At 40.8% G+C, this 22,565-nt stretch overlaps 1 pseudogene; it reads right to left on the minus strand.

Moving 5' to 3' along the window:
- Positions 1-16,247: 16,247 nt before the first annotated feature.
- On the minus strand, positions 16,248-17,750 carry LOC120882236 (annotated as a pseudogene).
- Positions 17,751-22,565: the final 4,815 nt, after the last annotated feature.

Genomic DNA, 22,565 nt, shown 5'->3' on the forward strand with positions numbered 1-22,565 from the left:
AAAAACAACTTGAACTTAGATTTGAAAAACCATAGACTCTGGGGAGGGAGGTGGGAGGGATGTTCAAGTGGGAGGGGACGTGGGTTAACCCTATGGCTGATTCATATTGATGTTTGGTAGAAACAAACACAATACTGTAAAATAATTATTCTTCAATTAACAATACATAAATTAAAAAAAAAAAAACGCACAGACTCTTGGAGCTGGACATTTCTTTAGAATTCATCACAACCCCTGAGAGAATTTTCTGTTGTCTTGAACACCTGAAAACAGGGATAAGCGATTTTTATCAAATTTTCCTGAAAAAAGGTGGTACAGTTAACATAGAAACTAAGTGGAAGAATTGTTTCTCCCCAGCATACGGCTTCTTCTTTAAGGGAAGTTCTCAAGGCTGAAGAGCTAAGTGAGAATCTGATAGCAACCAAATTCTAGAATGTTCGAAAAAAGCAATCTGTTTTGACAGAAGCATGCACCCGTAAGAGAGCAGAGCAGATTTCTGAATTCACTATGAGGCTCATGTTATTTGCTTGGCAAGGTGTTAAGACACATTTCAGAATGTCACATAGGCTTCCAATGCAGTGATGTGGTGAATATCTCATGTGGTGCTCTCGCAAGGATCTTTACTTTGAATACTTATATATAACCAAAACATCAGGAGTCAGCATCTCTAAATTTGAATTTTAAAAATTGGTATTGCTAAAAAGTCAAATAAATTTATCCCAACATCCAGAATCTTGACTCTCAACTCTTAGATCTGAACGTATTCTCTTTTTGTTTGTTTGGCTGCACAGCGTGGCATGTGTGATCTTAGTTCCTGGACCAGGGATTGAACCCTCGCCCCCTGCATTGGAAGCTCAGAATCAACCACTGAACCACCAGGGAAGTCCCTGAAGGTATTCTCTTAAGGAAAACATTTAGATGCCTAAGCTAGTAGATTCTCTCTTGGTAAGAGCAATGCCTTTCTGTAGAGAAAAATCATAAAATGTAAAGATAATGTTTTTCTCCATTTAGTGATGTGAATAGTTCTGGGAAAATGGGAGTGCTTCATTTTTGTCAACCTTGGCTTCTGGCAGACGTGTGCAACCTGCCACTTGTCCTCAAGGAAGATATGTAATGGCAGAGGACCCCCAAAGAACCAGTGAGCCCCTGACAGCGGTCAGCATTTGCTCAAGGGGAAAATGGAGAAGAAGCAATAGCCCAGAAACCTGGTTGCTCAGTTAAGTTTCAAGAAAGCAGGTTTTAGAGGGGACGGATAACTCAGGAGCTTGGGATGAACATATACACTCAGTTATATATAAGATAAATAACCAACAGGGACCTACTGTATAGCACAGGGAACTCAGTATTGTGTAAAAGCCTATTTGAGAAAAGGAAGAAGGGATATATGTATAACTAAATCACTTTGTGTACACTGACACAAGCACAGCATTATAAATCAACTATCCTCAGATATAGGTGCCTACTATGCTACTGGAGAAGAGTGGAGAAATAACTCCAGAAAGAATGAAGAGACAGAGCCAAAGCAAAAACAACGCCCAGTTGTAGATGTGACTGGTGATGGAAGTAAAGTCCGATGCTGTAAAGAGCAATATTGCATAGAAATCTGGAATGTTTGAACCATGAATCAGGGTACATTAGAAGTGGTCAAACAGGAGATGGCAAGAGTGAACATTGACGTTTTAGGAATCAGCGAACTAAAATGGACTGGAATGGGTGAATTTAGTTCAGATGACCATTATATATACTACTGTGGGCAAGAATCCCTTAGAAGAAATGGAGTAACCCTCATAGTCAACAAAAGAGCCCGAAATGCAGTACTTGGGTGCAATCTCAAAAATGACAGAAAGATCTCTATTCATTTCCAAGGTAAACCATTCAGTATCACAGTAATACAATTCTATGCCCCAACCAGTAACACTGAAAAAGCTGAAATTGAATGGTTCTACAAAGACCTACAAGATCTTCTAGAACTAACACCCCCAAAAGATGTCCTTTTCTTCTTAGGGGACTGGAATGCAAAAGTAGGAAGTCAAGAGATACCTGGAGTAACAGGTAAATTTGACCTTGGAGTACAGAATGAAGCAGGGCAAAGGCTAACAGAGTTTTGCCAAAAGAACACACTGGTCATAGAAAACACCCTCTTCCAACAACACAAGAGAACACTCTACACATGGACATCATCAGATGGTCAATACCAAAATCAGATTGATTATATTCTTTGCAGCCAAAGATGGAGAAGCTCTATACAGTCAGCAAAAACAAGACCAGGAGCTGACTGTGGCTCAGATCATGAACTCCTTATTGCCAAATTCAGACTTAAATTGAAGAAAGTAGGGAAAGCCACTAGACCATTTGGGGATGACCTAAATCAAGTGCCTTACAATTATACAGTGGAAGTGAGAAATAGATTCAAGGGACTAGATCTGATAGACAGAGTACCTGATGAACTATGGACAGAAGTTCATAATATTGTACAGGAGGCAGTGATCAAAACCATCCCCAAGAAAAAGAAGTGCAAAAAGGCAAAATGGCTGTCTGGGGAGGCCTTACAAATAGCTGAGAAAAGAAGGAAGTGAAAGGCAAAAGGCAAAGGAGAAAAGGAAAGATATGCCCATCTGAATGCAGAGTTCCAAAGAATAGCGAGGAGAGATAAGAAAGCCTTTCTCAGCTATCAATGCAAAGAAATAGAGGAAAACAATAGAATGGGAAAGACTAGAAATTTCTTCAAGAAAATTAGAGATACAAAGGGAACATTTCATGCAAAGATGGGCACAGTAAAGGACAGAAATGCTATGGACCTAACAGAAGCAGAAGATATTAAGAAGAGATGGCAAGAATACACAGAAGAACTGTACAAAAAAGATCTTCATGACCCAGATAACAACCATGGTGTGATCACTCACTTAGAGCCAGACATCCTGGAATGTGAAGTCAAGTGGGCCTCAGCAAGGATGGCTACGAACAAAGCTAGTGGAGGTGATGGAATTTATAGTTGAACTGTTTGAAATCCTGAAAGATGATGCTGTGAAAGTGTTGTACTCCATATGTCAGCAAATTTGGAAAACTCAGCAGTGGCCACAGGACTGGAAAAGGTCAGTTTTCATTCCAGTCCCAAAGAAAGGTAATGCCAAAGAATGCTCAAACTACCGCACAATTGCACTCATCTCACAGGCTAACAAAGTAATGCTTATAATTCTCCAAGCCAAGCTTCAACAGTATGTGAACCGTGAAATTCCAGATGTTCAAGCTCTTTTTAGAAAACGGAGAGGAACCAGAGATCACATGGCCAACATCTGTTGGATCATTGAGAAAGCAAGAGAGTTCCAGAAAAACATTTATTTCTTCTTTATCAGTTACTCCAAAGCGTGCTGCAGTGCATGGGTTCACAAAGCATCGGACATGACTGAGCAACTGAACTGATACTCCAATAAAAGCAAAATCAAAAAAAGCAGGCAGGTTAACAAATTAGTCTTGGTTAAGTTGCCATGACTTGAAACTAAAAGTTGAAGCTATGGTTGTGGATTAAAACAGATATTTCAAAAGAGCCCAAATGTCTTTTCTCTTGCAAATCTGCTTTGGTCTATTCTACCCTCTTTCTTCTGCCTCCACTTGGAGTCAAGATCTCATTCTTAACCATTGCCACATAACTGGCTACACTGGTCTTGAGTCTCTCTCTCTCTCATCCGATGAGAACTCCATACTGCTGCTAGGGTTGGCTTTAATTTAACAAAGAAGGAAAAAGCTTTGTGGAAAACTGGAGGCAGTCAGGATGCCCAATAGCAAGCAAATAATGGAAGCACTTTGGTTTATCCACGTGGAGAAGTATTTACTGTGTAGCCATTGAAGGCTCAGCTATGGAAGAGTTCTTCATGACCTGGGGAATAGCCCTCATAGGGCACTGGGTGACAGAAGTGGTGTGGCTTATGCCACTCAATCAAGTAACATGAGCTCCAGGGCTTCTTAGCTTTTCTAAAGCTTTTACTGGGACTTCCCTGGCAGTCCAGTGGTTAATACTCTGCCCTTTCAATACAGGCACCTCTGGGTTCCCAGGCATAGTTGTGACTTTCCACCTCTGCTTTTGAAACCCCACCCCAGAACCACATGCCAGGATGGACTTCTTTGAATGTGGCTCCTTCTGGCTTTGTCAGGCCTTGAGATCTTTCTTCTTGGGTCTCTTACACTCCTGCATGCTGGCAGTGACCCATTCAGCTCATGTTAGCTGGCCACTTGGAATGGTCTGGTTTGGGTGTGTGCAATATACCTCTTCATGTTAATGGCTCCTGACATTTGTACCCCTCAATCATCAGGGCTATAACACCCCAAATCTGGAGATTACCAAGCATCTCTTATGTGCTGGACAGGAATGGATGGATCAGGAGTTCACATTGAGGGAAGAGAAGCAGGGCACAGCCTGAGAGACAGGACATCACAGGGAGAGAACATTCATCATTGGCAATAAGCAGTGCCCCTTGCACCGTGTCATGTTGGAGCTTCCCAAGGGAAGTAGGTGTCTAAGGGAAAATGCAGAGACTGGTGGAGATTGTGGTCCTCAGTCTTGAGGGTTTCAGGAAGAGCCTGGGGCAAGGATCCTGGGCTCTGCTTTGTGCCTCTGAACAAAGACACCCTGGAGACAGATGGGCCCTCTCCCCACCTTTCAGCTGAAGATGTAGCACAGAATGGTTAGGAAAATGAGAACTTAGGAGCCAGGAGGAGTAACTGGGGCTTGGGTTGGCAAGTGTCAGCACAGAAGCCATGAGAAGATGTAGAATGAAAGGTAAGAAAAAGGAAATTCTCAGGATGCAAGTGGAGTCTCAAGGACCTTCAAACTGTCAGGGAGGGAAATAAGTAGTTCTGGGATTCAGATGAATTTTGAGGGTTTGGAGGGTGACTGGTATTCCTCACTGTAATGAACTTGTTTCTTCCTTTGGGGGCATGACCCAATGCAAGTTACACGTGGAACAAACCCTCAGTCGAGGATGATCTTCCCATTTTTTTTTTTCTATTCAAGGCCCATCCCTTCCCAAAGATGGAGAGGAATGACATCTGCTTTGCCCTCTCCATTTCTCCCAGAGATGTATACGTTTGAGCAAAATGTGTGCCCCTGGACTTCCCTGGTGGCACAGTGGATAAGAATCCACACTGCCAGTGCAGGGGACATGGGTTCAGTCCCTGGTCCAGCAAGATTCCACATGCCTCTGAGCAACAGATCCATGCGCCACAGCTACTGAGCCCGTGCTCTAGAGCTTGAAAGTTGCAACTACTGAAACTCAACGCGCCTAGCGCCTGTGCTCTGCAACAAGAGAAGCCAGCACAATAAGAAGCCTGTGCACCGAAACTAGAGAAAGCCAGCACACAAAGACCCAGTGAAGCAAAAAATAAAGAAATAAATTGTGTTTAAAAGAATCTTGTGTCCCTTACAGCAGGTGGGATTCTTCTATTACACTAATTGAATGAGATTATTTCTTTTTCCTTTTTTAAAATTGTCTTGAGATGGTATTTATTCTCTTGGCTGTGTCGGGGCTTAGTTGCAGCATGTGGGTTCTGTTGTTGCAGCACATGGGCTCCCTAGTTGTGGTGTGTGGGCTCAGTTTCCCTGTGGCTTATGGGATCTTAGTTCCCTGACCAGGGATGAACCTGAATCCCCCGCACTGCAAGGCAGATCCTTAACCACAGGACCACCAGGTAGATCCCCGGTGAGATTGTTTCTGTGCATTGAAAATCAGAAAGCAGATCAGTTGACTCCAGGAGAGGGGGACGGGAGGACTGTGGCCCAACCTTAACTGAGTTAGAATGGCCATTGCCAGGATCCAGGTGCATCGAAACCCACTCTCTTTCTCCTGGCTCCAGGTTGCACCAGCAGGCACTCAGGGCCCCATGACCTCAAAGAAGTCAAATCATCCTCTGTTCTGCTTATAGAGTGAGTGGCATTGTCCCTTATATGAAACCCATGATTTGTTTTTTTTTTACATGTACAATGAGCTCCTTGACCATGAGGTGAAGAATTAGTCTCATGTCATTGGCCTCTAGTCTTCTTCCCTCCAAAAGTTGTCTATCTTTGGTTTTCACAGTAATTCAAAGCAAAGACATTCATTCATTTCACATCTTACAAATCGAGCATTCTTGACTCTGAAATGATTTTCTGGGTTCAGTGTCTCAGAACCATAATAATTGAGTTGGCAATATGAAAAGTCATTTACAATGAAAGTATGATGAGGCTCCTCTTCATCTGATACTAGAAATGTCTTCTATAAATCCAGCTTATTAAAATAATGAGTCTTTCATAATATCCATGCAATTTTCAAAAGAGATGGTCATAAAATTGCTATAAAATATTAAAAGTCTGTTCTCTGTTGATGAGAATGATGAAAATATTGATGTAGGCCCACTAAGATGCACCAAGCACATGCTTATCAAAAAGGATAGATGAGAATATTTTTTTCTTTTCCATTATAGCTTATTATAAGATATTAAATATCTTATACAGTAGGACTTTATTGTTCATCTGTTTTATATTTAGTTGTTTGTATCTGTCAATCCCAAACTCTAATTTATTCCTCCCCAACCCCTTTTCCCCTTTGGTAACTATAGCTTTGTTTTCTATGTCTGTGAGTCTGTTTTTGTTTTGTAAATAAGTTCATTTGTATCATTTCTTAGATTCTATATGTAGGTGACATCATATGATCTTAATCTTTCTCTGTCTAACTTTACTTAGTATGATCATATTTAGGTCCAGATAGATGGTGATATTGAACTAGTTCTTCATACCATAAACAATATGATATGCTTTTATTTCATTTTTTCTTAGTATTTTCTAGTTGGAAGAGACACCGTCCACCTTAATGAGTGTGGTATTCATACATCTTCACATACTTTATAGACTTCCCTGGTGGCTCAGATGGTAAAGAATCTGCCTGCAATGTGGGAGACCTGTTTTCAGTCCCTTGGTTGGGAAGATCCCCTGGAGGAGGGCATGGCAACCCAGTCCAGTATTCTTGCCTGGAGAATTCCATCGGACAGGGGAGCCTGGTGGGTTACAGATCACGGGGTTGCAAAGAGTCAGACACAACTGAGTGACATACATCTTCACGTATTTTATAGTTATATATTTTTATTGAGATAATTAACATAACATACAATTCACCTATTTAAAGTGTATAATTCAGTAGTTTTCAGTGCGCAGAGTTGCATAACATTCTTGAAATTTTAGAACATTTTTTGTCATCCCCAAAGAAACCCTATTCTCATTAGGTCACTTTCCATTTCCCCTCAATTCATTCCCCTTGCCACCTTAACCAAATACTAATTTGCTTTCTACCTCTAAAGACTTGTCTATTCTAGATATTTCATATAGATGGAATTATACAATATGTGATTTTTTTGTGAATGATTTCTTTCCCTTAACATAATGTTTTCAAGGTTCATTCATGTTGTGTTATGTTAACAGTACTTTGTTCTTTTTTGTGGCTGACTAAGCAGTTCCACATTTTTAAATTTTCTTAGGCTCTGTATAAAACATTTTCATGACCATTCACTTATTCACTTATACATTCACCCCTCAACAAACAAACATGCAAGGCATCACATGGGTGCTTTAGGGAGTAACAATGGAATAAAATGGTTCTTAATGCTCAAAAGTTCACAAATTACTAGTGAGGGTAGGGATGTGAAAAGAGCTAATCAAAAAGGCACCTGGAAGAGAATAAATGTGAAATAAAGGTGTGATCATTGTGCTATGAGAGTGAAGAGAAAAGAGCAGTTACTTCTAGCTTCAGTACCGAGAAAGATTTATGAAAAACCTGGTAACTCGCTCTGATCAATGGACATCACCACTGCAAGCAAGCTGCCCAAGCCTCCCTCATCATAGGAAGCCATCTTTTCAAAGACTGATCCAATTTCCTCCTTAAAGATGAACTTGATAGTGGCCTCTGTTGCCATTTGATAGAGGAGAAGTAATCAAATTTCTGCTACAACAGAGCAGAACAGGAGAGGATTTATGTGGCTATACTTTACAAAGCCAACAGTAACTTACAACTCTAAAGCATGTATTATGAGTGCTCTTATTTTTAAAAACCCTTGCATCATGAACATAAATGACTATGGAGGGACCACCTGGTGACTCTGAGGCACTTGTAAACCTGAGTTCTCTTACTTCCTCACTGGGTTCTCTGAAATTATTACCACTGTGGCATCCATGGAGCCCTTGGGTTTAAGGATCTTGTTCTGATAAAACCCAAATGGTGGGCCTAGGAGGCTGCTTTGATCTCAGCAGAGCTGCCTCACTGTCAGGCCTCTGGGAAGGGGTAGTCACTAACTTAGCCCAGTCATTCCTTCTCTCCCTTGTTGTCAGAATCATCCCCAAATGAGCACTTAGTCAGCACATACATGAAAGTTGATGCATTTTGGAGAGATGCTAGGAAGAGCTCCTCACTGGCCAGAATGATTAGGAGGGAATGGAATTAGGTCTGGAGTTGCCACATGAAGAAGCTTGATCCAGCAATAGTTGTTGTCCCTTCCTCAGTGTCAAAGAATTGATGCTTTTGAACTGTGTTGTTGGAAAAGACTCTTAAGAGTCCCTTGGACTACAAGGAGATCCAACCAGTCCATTCTAAAGGAGATCAGTCCTGGGTGTTCTTTGGAAGGACTGATGCTAAAGCTGAAACTCCAATACTTTGGCCACCTGATGTGAAGAGTTGACTCATTGGAAAAGACTCTGATGCTGGGAGGGATTGGGAGCAGGAGGTAAAGGGGACAACAGAGGATGAGATGGCTGGATGGCATCACCGACTCGATGGACATGAGTTTGGGTGAACTCCAGGAGTTGGTGATGGACAGGGAGGCCTGGCGTGCTGCGATTCATGGGGTCACAAAGAGTCGGACACGACTGAGCGACTGAACTGAACTGAACTTCCTCAGGCAGACAGAGTCACCCACTGGTGTTTTAAAATGTTCTTTGCAGCAACTTGGGTGGACCTAGAGAATATCATACTAGTGAAGTAAGCCAGATAGAGAAAGGCAAATATCATATGATGTCACTTATATGCAGAATCTAAAAAAATGATACAAATGAACTTATATACAAAACAGAAATAGACTCACAGACATAGAAAAAAACTTATGGTTACCAATCAGGAAGGGGGGAGGGATAAATTAGGAGGTTAGGATTAACATACACACAGTACTATACATAAAATAGATAAACAACAAGGACCTACTGTATAGCACAGGGAACTCTACTGAATATTTTGTAATAATTTGTAAGGGAAAAGAATCTGAAAAAGAATATTTATAAGTATAACTGAATCACATTGCTGTATACTTGAAACTAATTTAACATTGTAAATTGACTATACTTCAATTTTTAAAAATTATGGAAAAAAACAGTTCCCATAAATTAGTGGACACTACAACCTCCAAGGTGGAGTCTCTCCCCTCCCCTTGAATGTGAGTTGGCCCATGACGACTCACATCCAACGGATAGAATGTGGAGAAAGTGACCTTGGGTGACTGTTGATGGTAGGTCATAAAAGGTAATACAGCTTCTGCCAGGTTGTTGCTCTCTTGAGATTCTCTCTTGCCTTGGGATATCAAAACCATCACATAAGAAGCCTGTCTGCCAGAAGCCTCCATGCTAGAGTGACCACACAGAGGTGGAGAGAGATACCCAAGGAGCAACAGCTGTGTCAGCCCACAGCTGGGTGAGTCTCCGCAGCCTCAACCTCCAGACGTGTGAGTGGGTGAGGTTTGGATGGATCTGGGCCCCAGTCTCTGCGCCACCCTTGTTGATGCCAAATGGAGCTGGCCTTTGAGTCACCTCAGCTGACACGGAGCAGAACAGGGACCAGTCGTCCCTTCCGAGCCCTGCTTAGATTGCAAATTTGTAAGCGAGATAAATGTTGCTATTTTAAATGACTAAGTTTTGGGGTGATTTATTACACAGCTGAGGAACTGGAATACCTACTTAATTCTGTCATACAATCCGTTTTATTTTTCCCTGAATCCACCAATCTGACTTGTTTAGCCGGATGTAAGCAGAGCCAGACTTGTTATTTTTGGATACGAAGTTTTCAGTTTAGGTCTTCATATCTGGGACATGTGGGCCATAGTCATTTCAACTGACCCTCATTTAGGAGCAGAGAAGGGGCTGATTTTTTTTTCTCCTCTTTTTATTATCTATGGGAAAGATCTTTTCTCAACTCCGTGACGATTTTGGTTGTTGCAGGCTTTCTTTACCCACAAGGAAATGTTTTCATTCCTCTCCTGAATTTGGCACTGCCCACTGTTCATTTTGAAATCACAGCACTTAATAGTGATTTATTTACAGAAAAAGTCATCTCTATAATTTTCTCTCTCCATGACAGGAAGCTGATGGGTCAGTGTATATTTTAATGCTATTTTTTTTTTGCATATTCATTTGCTGATTTAAGGTGGGGAGTGGGGTATGTTTATGTTTTTGACTTCTTGGAAATAAATATTCAGGCCATTACTCCAAAATAGTGGAGTGAGGACTCACAGACAACTGGATATTTAAAAATGGGAGAAAGAGAATGTAATCTAGAAAAGAGCTAATATGAAGAAAAGAAGTCAAGAAATATCTCAGCTCTTATAAAATCATACTTTTGGTACCTCAATCACCTAGTATACATCTGTGAACCAAGACAAGTGAACCTAGGGAAGGAAATTACAAGTATGTAGAAATACTTGTTTTTGATGAATGTTAAAAAGCTCTCATAATTTATTCATGGACGAGTTCCTCAGCTGTCTTTCAGAGACTGTTTCTTCACAGAGAAGTAAATTTTAGCTTCTGAATTTGAAAATACTTTACACAATATTGTAACATTTTTGGTCATCTGGTTTCCCACAGCATGGTGGATTAGAATTGGCAAATAAGCAAGGGAGGAAGTGTTTAAGGGGAAAATATGCTAGAGACAGGCACAGTGACTGTGGGGAATAACATCTGAGAACAGGAGACCAAACACAGAAACAACCTCAGAAATCAGCACATGTTAGTCTGGTGCCCATGGTACATGGGCAAATAGCTCTATAGTCCTCAGCAATCCAGGAGAACATCATTAATATGCAATCACTGATAACTTTTACTTGGTGACAAGTCAGGGTTAAATTTTGCTCAGGACACGCTTTTTATAAAAGCAGGAATAATTGTTCCTGCCATATTATAAAGAAACTATAGAAAATGATCTAAAGGAACACACTTTAACATTTAAAGGGATAACATTCAGTTACCTAGAAAAATCACGTATGTGGAAACGTTTTCTCATATATTGTTGAATCAGGACTTCCTGCATTATGAATATTCATCTGAAATGGCTGTGGAAGTCATGTTGATTAGTATGAGGGATCAAGGATTAGATTTGTGTCTCTAATGAGACTGGAGGGTTATCTATTCATTTCTTTTGCCCAGTGCCCTCCCTCCTTCCTTCTGATGGAAGACTCTGCTTTCTTCTGGGAGATGCTCCTTTAACCCTAGGGTCAAAGGGGAATTGTCATCTTCTGACAGACCCAACCTCCTCTACCACAGTGATTGGCTAGAGGTGGCACCTGACTAAACTGGCCTGATCCCTGGCCACAGCAATGGGACTCAGGGATGAACTTGTGACCTAAGATGGGCCCGTGGCCTCCAGGAGTTTTTAATTGGAACAAAAAAAGAAAGAGGTCACTCTGAATGTATGTGGACCCCAAAGCTGCCAGGGCCTTGGTCTCAGCCTCTGGGCAAAAGCTAGGCGGAGAGAATGTAACAGATGCAGAGAGAAACACGGAGTACAGCTGCAGAGACGAATGCTGGTCCTGAGGAACTTCCTTCCAATGTATGAGGTCCCTGGAGCTGTCCTGATTTTGCCTCTGCGACTCTTGTTTATTTAGCAAATCACTTGCTTCTCGGAGCTTCCCGCAGCCCTTTCAGCAAATCTTTGGCATAAGCGATTTCAGTTGGCTTTCTGTCATCTGCAGCTCAGATTCCAGCCAAGCACAGGGAACTCTGGAAACCGTCTGAGGCCCCTCTGAGCAGGTCACTGAAACACTGAGAGTCTGACGTTGATAACAAGAGGGGAAAAATGAGAAGCAGCCCCTGTTTGTGTAACTGATCAGGAGCTGGTATCTCTCAAGTCACGTGATTGAAAGGAAGCGCTGCTGCCTAGCCTAAGGAGGAAAATATCGCCAGGGCTATATGTAATAGGAGTCCATGCAGCTATCTCCCTTATCAGATTTCCCTTTTCTGAGCAATTCAAGCCAAATGCTCAGCCTTACTTACTCTCCTGCTGCGCCCCGTTAGCGCATGCGCCATCCCAACTTCCAGAGGCGAGCCTGGCGGGGAACTCACTGAGGACCCTTCTTCCAGTTCTAACTTTCTAAATCTGTGTGGCTACTGAAATCCCTCCTGTTGTCCACCACTGCCGTTTCTTCAGGACCAGGAGAGAGGAAAAGGGTTCTCATTGCTAAAGGTCTACCTCTAGGATAAGTTCATAAACAGTGTAGAGAATAATAATTATAGCTGACACTTAGAGCCAGGCACTATTATTTTATTTAATCCCTGCAAATCAATGATGTAATACTAATATAATTTCTGTTTTAGAGAGAGGCAGAGTAAGACTTAGCAAGATTAAGAATCTTGCAATAGGTAATGTTTTGAATACAATAGAGCCAGGTTTTAAACTCAGGCAGTCTGAATCCAGAATCCTCTCTCCTTAACACTATGCTATTAATACATTGCCTTCCAGATGTGGGACACTGGTTGGGGCACTTAGGTGACGTGGCTTCATCTGTTTGGCTTCCTGGTGTCATCACTGTTGTCCCTACAAGTGGATGAGACAGATTTGGGGAGGTGAGGTCTACCACTCTGTACTCTGTGGGAAATCTCCATCATTTTACTGTTTTCAAGTCAGAACTCTTAACCTAGTCTTATGTCCCTCATACACCACTGGAGCCCTTAACCTCAAGAATGGCTAACTCTGGGTAGAAACTATGAGCGGCAACCACTCTATGGATGGTAATAAAAACAGAAACAATGGCAGCAGACCCTGATATAACACTCTCTGTGTGAGGTATTTTACATATGCTAATTGATTGATGCCTTGCAACAACCCTATAGGATAGTTACTATTATTATCTCCATTTTGCACAGGAAGAAACTAAGGAAAAGAAAAGTTAAATGATTTACCTGAGTTACGCAGATAGTAATTAGTGAAACTTGAGATTCAAAACTTATGCTCTGGCTTCATAGTCTGCTGTTTCAGCTTCCATGTCATACTGCTTCCCTGTCTGTCTGTCTATCTATCCATCTATCAAATACCTATCTAACACACACATACCACTGAATTTGGTTTGCTAATTTTTTTTTGTAGTTAGAGGTTTGAATACCAGTCTTTTTAAGAGTGATTGGCCTATACTTTTTCTACACTCTCTTTTTTTGTTATTGGTATCAAGACTGTATTAACTTTATGAATTTAACTAAGTAGCTTTCTCAAGCTTGCTAATTGTATTGCCTAAGTCTCCTATAGTTTCTTACTGGTGTTTTATAGTCTTAATTTATTAATTTCTAATAAGCCTGTTAAAATTCTCCTTTAGAATTGTGCTTTACATATTACAAAATAATATCAGTATAAAAAGGGATGTAAAGCAAATCCCCAAATTAAATATAAAGTGAAATAGATGAACCTTTAGAGTATATCAAATCAGTAGCATTACCCACAGAGAAAAGATTTATTTTTAAATGACTTGAGCACAATACTGTACATTTTTGGTGGAATATATCATAAAGACATAAGAGGCTACAAAGACATCTTAAACTTTGCTCATTTTATTTTCAGAAGTAATACTGACATTGCATTTTTGAAACTATTTTTATATATTATAGGGGAAAGCAAAATATCTAACTACATTCATTTTATTAAGAATCAAGAATTTCAGTCAAGAAAGCAGAGAAACAAATAGAAAAATCAAAGGCATTAAGAAAACACTTGAAGTCCAATTTGAATTAAAAACATAGAATGTTATTACAGTAAAATATAATTTCTACATGTTTACACCAGGGTTGGCAAACTTTTTCTGTAAATGGCTAGATGGTAAACAGTTCAGGCTTTGCAGGTCATATCGTTTCTATTGCAAGTATTCAACTCTGTTCTTATTGTGTGAAAGCAGCCACAGACAATGTGTAAACAAACGAGCAAGACTAAGTTCCAATACAATTTTATTTACAAAAACAGGCAGTGGTTTAAGTTTTCTGACCCCTGGTCTAGACTCCGCGCCTGTGCACCCAACAGCAATGAGAACATTTAGCACCTACATTTTGGTTTCTGAATTCTATTTCCCACTAAAAGGAATCAAGTCTTCTTGGAGAGATAGCTGACTCCAGATCTAAGGCAGAAAATGTTTAAGATAAGCCTGGGTTGCCTTCTGGCAGAGAGCAAAACAAAAATAAGAAACCTCTAAGATCGGCATCATACTGAAAGTGTTCCCACTGGTCAATTTGAATGAGCAATTTGAGCATCAAATAATGATAATGGCTGGGAGGTGGAGATGTTGAATAATATCCTCCAAAATGAGAAGGAACTTTGAAAAATGCAGCAGGCTACTCCATAAAGTACAATTATGAAGTTTATTGCGGGTAACTTACATACAGGCAGGACTGGGCAGATGATCATCCAGAGGCATTCACAGCTGCACTCCACACTGAAGAAAGGGGTACGGGGGAATTTAAATGGGCCAACGCTAAAAATAGAATCTGACTACTAGGGAGAAACACATCTGCATGGATGGAAACTAGGGGGGTTCCCCCTGGGGTGGGAGGTGTCTCATGACCATTAACCATCTGTTTCAGCAAAAGGCACTCTTCCACTTTTCAGATCAGATGAAGGCAAGAGTAGACGTTGACTGGGAACTTCTCTGGCTTGCGTGCATTCCTTCTGAGTAAGCTAAAGCTCAGTTATGTGGAAAGGGGAGGGGGTAAAGACTGCAGGCTGGTATCAAAATGGAACTGACAAAATGGAATCAGTGTGATTCAGACACACATTAATGATGATGATGATAAATATAATTGATTATAAATAAGTAAGGGCTCCCCTGGTGGCTCAGCTGGTAGAGAATTTGCCTGCAATGCAGGAGACCTGGGTTTGATCCCTGGGTCAGGAAGATCCCCTGGAGAAGGACAAAATTCATACATTTATATTAATAAAAACAAGAAAGAGAAAGAAAAAACATTCATTTGCCAGCATTAAAAATGACTTTTTTTTGGCCATGCCCCTTGGCTTGTGGGATCTTACTTCCCCCACCAGGGATCAAACCTGGGCCCTCAATAGTGAAAATGTAGTGTCTGAACCACTGAACTGCCAGGAAATTCCTGATGATGATCTTTGCATCAACTTTTTCTCCAAAGATTTGTAATTCGAAAAAAAGTTAAGTATTCTCTTATTTTAAGTGAACAAAGAAGCTTCTTCTTAAGAATTACAACTGATAAATATAATGGATGATCAAATTAGAAAGTCACCATTGTGCAAATGATAGTGACATAATTGATTCAGAAAGAGGTTATCAATGGATGGCAAAACCATTAGATGTCAAGCTGTTGATAAATAGGTTTGTTGCATGGTGCCAAATTGTTACCTCAGAGATAATTTGCTTGTTATAAAGGGAAAAGTGTACCTTTGCAATGGAGAAATCTGGTGGTTGTCATTTTAAGTCAGGGATCAAATTTAACAACATTAAGAGTGTGGCAGTCTGATATTTTGTACTCCTTGTATGACACAGTATGAAGTAAATGGCATAATCTATGAAATATTATTGTCTTTCAACCTTTTGCATGGGATACAGTGGCTAGGAGAATAAGTTAAATGATACCACAAGGAAACAGTCAAATCCAGAAAGATGGAAGACATTCTATAGGGCTACAAATTGATCTTGCCTCTTCAAAGTCATTGAAATGCAAATTTAAAAGACACGGAGACAGTTTTAGGTTAAAAAAACAACAATAACAAAGAAATTACAAAAAAATGCATTTCATTAACTTTGGATCATTTTTTGAAATAAAAGTAGCTGTATAAAACATATTTGGACAATTGAGATTTGAATATGGACTACATAGTAGATATTTTAGAGGAAATATCATTACTTTTCTTAGGTATGAAATGGCATTGTGGTGATATAAGAAAATATCCTTATTCTTGGGAGATACACGTTCAAAAACATCAGGAGTGTGATATCATGATACTTGATAGAAAAGACTATTAAGGCAAAATACATTTTTTTTTCTTTCTTAAAATCTTTACTTTTGAGACAGGACATAAGTCTTACAGACACTCATGGAAAAGCAATTCATGATCATAGTTGAAAGTGAAGACAATCTAGTCAGAAAGTTTTTACACCTATCAGCTAATGCTGAAGCTATGACATGCTGCAGGGCTCGAAGGAATGGTGATTAGTATTCCTCTCCTTCTTCCTCTCCCTCTACCTCAACAGAATCCACACCAACCTCCTCATAATCCTTCTCAAGGGCAGCCATGTCCTCCTGGGCCTCAGAAAACTCTCCTTCCTCCATGCCCTCACCCATGTACCAGTGAACAAAGGCACGCTTGGCATACATCAGGTCAAACTTGTGGTCCAGGCAAGCCCAGGCCTCAGTGATGGCTGTGGTGTTGCTCAGCATGCACACAGCTCACTGTACTTTGGCCAGGTCTCTGCCAGGTACCACAGTGGGAGGCTGGTAATTACTGCCAACCTTGAAGCCAGTGGGGCACCAGTCCACAAACTGGATGCTGCGCTTGGTCTTGGTGGTGGCAATGACAGCATTGACATCTTTGGGAACCACGTCGCCACGGTACAACAGGCAGCAGGCCATGTATTTACCATGGTGAGGGTCACATTTCACTATCTGGTTGGTTGGCTCAAAGCAAGCATTGGTGATCTCTGCTACAGAAAGCTGTTCCTGGTAGGCTTTCTCAGCAGAGATGACAGGGGTGTATGTGGCCAGAGGGAAGTAGATGTGGGGATAGGGCACCAGGTTGGTCTGGAAATCTGTCAGATCCACATTCAGGGCTCCATCAAACCTCAGGGAAGCAGTGATGGAGGACCCTATCTAGCTAATAAGCTAGTTAAGATTCATGTAGGTTGGGTGCTCAATGTCAAGATTTCTACTACAGATGTCATAGATGGCCTCACTGTCTACCATGAAGGCACAATCAGAGTGCTCCAGGGTGGTGTGGGATGAGGATGGAGTTGTAGGGCTCAACGACAGCTGTGGAAACCTGGGGGGCTGGGTAAATGGAGAACTCCAGCTTGGACTTCTTGCCATAATCGACAGAGACATTCCATCAGCAGGGAGGTGAACCGAGAACCAGTTCCCACACCAAAGCTGTGGAAAACAAAGAAGCCCCAAAGACCTGTGCCCTAGTCAGCCATTTTCCGAATTCGGTCCAAGAAGAGGTCAATGATCTCCTTGCCAATGGTGCAGTGACCTTGGGCATAGTTATTGGCAGCATCTTCTTTGCCTGTGATGAGCTGCTCAGGGTGGAAGAGCTGGCAGTAGGTGCCAGTGAGAATCTCATCAATGACTGTGGTTTCCATGTATACAAATACTGCCCTGAGCACATGCTTGCCAGCACCTGTCTCACTGAAGAAGGTTTTGAAGGAGTCTCCTCCCCCAGTATTGTCACTTGGCATCTGGCCATGAGGCTGTAGAGCTCCTAGCAGGCATTGCCAATCTGGACACCAGCCTGGCCAACGTGGATGGAGGTGCACTCATGCATGGTGATTATGGGTCAGTAGGCACAGGAAACAGGAGTAGACATAGGTCCTGGTTATTGTCCCTGATAAGCAGAGTCGAGGTAAGTAACACACTAGCATGGCAAAATTTTAACTTGAATCTAGTTGGTAGATAGTTCAGTTCAGTTCAGTTGCTCAGTCGTGTCCAACTCTTTGTGACCCCATGGACTATAGCACACCAGGGAACTCCCTCAATGGTTTGTGAAATGAAGTGAAAGTCACTCAGTCGTGTCCGACCCTTTGCGATCCCACGGACTGTACAGTCCATGGAATTCTCTAGGCCAGAATACTGGAGTGGGTAGCCTTTCCCTTCTCCAGAGGATCTTCCCAACCCAGGAATCGAACCCAGGTCTCCCGCATGGCAGGTGGATTCTTTACCAGCTGAGCCATAGTCTAAGAGAGAAATATTCTTCAGAGCCTCCAGAAACAAATGCAACCTGGCCAGCACCTTAATTTCAGCCTTATGAAACCTAGAGCAGATAAAACATCTGAGATTGCTGAGACTTCTGACATATGGAATGGTGAGCAAATAAATGGTGTTGTTTTAAGCTGCTAGGTTTGTGGTAGTTTGATATGGCAGCAATAGAGAACTAGTATAGTCTCTTAGGAAGATTCAGCTGCTAGAAGGAAAAAGTTCAGGGAGTTTCTAGTTTGGGTGCCTTAACTTGCTGAGTTCTGTAAAATACAAAATGAAAATATGGGTTACTTTGTTCTACTGCTTCAAATTGCTCCTTATCTTTCTGAATTATATATAAAATTTATTCTCTGCTCCTTATTTCTTTGTATCTCCTAATTGTGCTTGCCTGTTAAGATGTTTTCCATTTTACATTTTTAGTAAAGAAAAGTAGATAGATGCTTTAATTTTTCATAAAAAAATGAAATATTTTTCTTCATGGGTGGTTAGATAAAAAGCACATTTGGAGGAATGACATCCATGGGAATGGTGTGTAAGGACTTCCAAGAATTCACTCCTCTGTAAGAACAATGAGAACACTGATAACAATTGTTCACATCAACCTTTTTAGAACTCTGAAAGTAACCAAAGGCTTGCAACAATTCAAGGAATGCTTATTCAAGCAAAAACAGTGGCATCTCAGTAAGAATAGGGAGCTTTGTGGTACTTTAACTTGCCTCATAACGTCCTCTTCTTCCCAGATTCTCCTAAGTCTTGAAATCCAACAGTGTTACAACAAAAGAAGCTGTGAAAACTAGCAACCTAGCAGCCACTGGGTACAAAAGAATTTTGGAGCTCTCCAAAAGCCCTATTCCAGCAGAATACTCATTATCTGACTTTTTCCTGGCCATTCCCTAGAAACACTCTAATCAGAAGACAGAGATTGGCAGAATGCATAAGAAAAACATGCTCCGACTCTATGATGTTTACAGGAGACATACATTAGTCTCAAAGACACAAATACATTGAAAGTAAAAAAATGGAAAAATCTATTCCACACAATCAGTAACCAAAATTTTTACCTAAATGAAAGTGCTAAAACTATAAAACTGCTAGGAAAAAAGACAGATATAAATCTTTATAACCATGATGCCAAAAGAAAAAACAAACAAAAAATAGATAAATTGGCCATTGTCAAAGCTATGGAACTTCTGTGCTTTAAAGGACATCATCAAGAAAGTGAAAAGACAACCTACAGAATGGGAAAAATACTTGTAAATCATATACCTAATAAAGGACTTGTATCAAGAATACATAAAGAACTTTAAAACTTAAATAGAAAAGACCCAATTAATCAAATTCAGAAGGATTTGAGTAGACACTCTTTCCAAAAAAGATATACAAATGGCCAATAAGCACATGAAAAGATGTTTACTGTCATTAGTCATTTTGTTGTTGTTCAGTTGCTCAGACATGTCTGACTCTTTGTGACCCCATGGACTGCAGCACGCCAGCCTTCCCTGTTCTTCACCACTCAAACTCATGTCCATTGACTCAGTGATGCCATCCAACCATCTCATCCTCTGTCATCCCCTTCTTCTCCTGCCTTCAGTCTTTCCCCAGCATCAGGGTTTTTTTTCCTAATGAGTCAGATCTTCGCATCAGGTGGTCATCAGTTATTAGAGAAATGCAAATCAAAACCACAATAAGATACTACTTTACACTCACTGGGATGACATAATAAAAAAGATAATAACAAGTGTTGACAAGGATGGGGAAAAATTGGAACCCTCATACATTGCTGGTGAGAATGTAAAATAGTGCGGCTGCTGTGGAAAAATTTGGTCATTCTTGAAGTATAGATTTATTATATGATTCAGCAACTCTACTCCTAGTTAAATATACAAGAGAAATGAAAACATACACCCATGCAAAAAACTTGTATACAAATGTTCTGCTGCTGCTGCTGCTGCTGCTAAGTTGCTTCAGTTGTGTCCGACTCTGTGCGACCCCATGGACTGCAGCCCACCAGGCTCCTCTGTCCATGGGATTTTCCAGGCAAGAGTACTGGAGTGGGTGCCATAGCAACATTATTTATAATAGTGAAAAAGTGAAAACAATCCAAAATGTCCATCAACTTGTTAATGGATCAGCAAAATCTGGTATATTCATATAATGAAATATTTTTCAGCAGTAAAAAGGAAGAAGTACTGACACATGCTACAACATGGCTGAACCATGAAAACATTATACTGAGTGAATGAAGCCAGACACAAAAGTTTACACATTGTATGATTCCATTTATATGAATTGTCTAAAATAGGCAAATCTGTAGAGATGCAAAATAGATTAGCGATTTCCAGAAAGTAGAGAAGGGAGAATAGAGAGTGACTACTAGTGACTAAGGGGTCTTGTTGAAGTGATGAAGATGTTCTGAAATTAGACAGTAGGAATGGTTGCATCAATTTGTGAATATACTAAAAATCACTGTCTTGACTAAAAGGGTAAATTTTATGGTTTGTAGGTTATCTCTTAAAAAATAAAAAAAGAACTCTGGAAAATCAATAGTAAGAAAACAAATAATCCAAATAATAAATGGGCTAAGATTTAGAAGAGACACTTCATTAAAGAAGATTCATTGATGGCAAATAAGCACATGAAAACAAGCTCAGCGTCATTAGTTATTAGGAAAATTTAAATGAAACCCACAAAGAAATACCACTGCACTGCTATCATAATCGATAACATTCTTAAGGATAATGGCAGTGCCAAGAAACTGGTGAAGATGAGGGGCAGCCAGAATTCTCATAATTTCCTGATGGGAATTTAAAATGATACAGCCACTTCGAAAAATGGTTGGACAGTAAATATACACTCCCTATGAGACCCAGAAATCTCACTCTTGGATGTTGACCTTAAAGAGAGGAAGTTTTATGTTCACACAGAAAAAACTTCATAAATAAACCTAGGCTTAATTCATAATTGGTAAAAACTATAAGCAATCCAAATACCTCTCAATGGATGACTGTACAAACTAAGTACAACAATATCATAAAACATTCTTCAGTGATAAAACAGGAACAACCACTGACACATGCAAAAACCTGGAGGAATGTATCATGCAAAATGAGGGAACCCAGATACAAAAAACTACATATTCTATGATTCTGTTTCTATGACTGCCTGGAAAAGGGAAACGTATGATAGCAGTAAACTGGTTAGTAGTTCCAGGGACTGGGAGTAGGGGCAGGGCTTGGCAACAGTGGGGCCTGGGGGGATCTTTGGGGCAACGAGACTTTTCTATATTTTAGTTATAGTATAATTTCACAACTGTCTGCATTTATCAAAACACAGAACTATACCACCAAAAGGAGTGAATTTTACTGTATACAAATTGCAACTTCAAAACAGAAAAACAAACAAACAAACCCAGAATCTAAGTAATGCTGACTAAAGAAAACAGATTGGGAACATTGCTTCAGGTTCTGCCTCTTCTTGTCTATCAAACTAGCATCTTTGCAAATCCACTTCACCTAGACACAGAACAGCCTCTGTTAAGCAGTAGATGGTATGACCTACATCAGATGCTGAGAAAAAGGAAGTTTTTAGAAAACGTCTGATCATCTTAAAATGAACAGGCAAATGCAGACCCTGCAATGCAGGAGATATGGGTTCGATCCCTGGGTGACAGAAAGACCACCCAATAGAGGAAAAACCATGAAAAATCACACCAGTGATTCTCAAGAAAAGGATGAAGGAATGGCTGGGGCATGACAAGGATGGCTCAGCAAATCCAAATTATCTAGCAGGACCCACAGCCATCACTTTGACCAGGGTAACAGAATCAGGAATAAAAAGGAGTGGACAAGAGGGGCAGATAGGTGGCAGTCACAAGGCAGAAACTGTATGAGTTAAAATGGTTATCTCTTGCCTCGTGCGATTGGGATGTTTCACCCATCACATCCCGCCCTCCAGTCACTGGGCTAGGCTAGTAGAAAGAGGTCACAGTGGTCATGTATGGATGTGAGAGTTGGACTATAAAGAAAGCTGAGCACCAAAGAATTGATGCTTTTGAACTGTGGTGTTGGAGAAGGCTCTTGAGAGTCCCTTGGACTGCAAGGACATCCAACCAGTCCATCCTAAAGGAGATCAGTCCTGGGTGTTCATTGGCAGGACTGATGTTGAAGCTGAAACTCCAGTACTTTGGCTACCTGATGCAAAGAACTGACTCCTTTGAAAAGACCCTGATGCTGCGAAAGATTGAGGGCAGGACAAGGGGATGACAGAGGATGAGATGGTTGGATGGCATCACCGACTCAATGGACATGGGTTTGGGTGGATTCCGGGAGTTGGTAAGGGACAGGGAGGCCTGGCGTGCTGCGGTTCATGGGGTCGCAAAGAGCTG

The sequence above is a fragment of the Oryx dammah genome, unplaced genomic scaffold (assembly GCF_014754425.2).
Source record: "Oryx dammah isolate SB20612 unplaced genomic scaffold, SCBI_Odam_1.1 HiC_scaffold_23, whole genome shotgun sequence".
NCBI lineage: Eukaryota > Metazoa > Chordata > Mammalia > Artiodactyla > Bovidae > Oryx > Oryx dammah.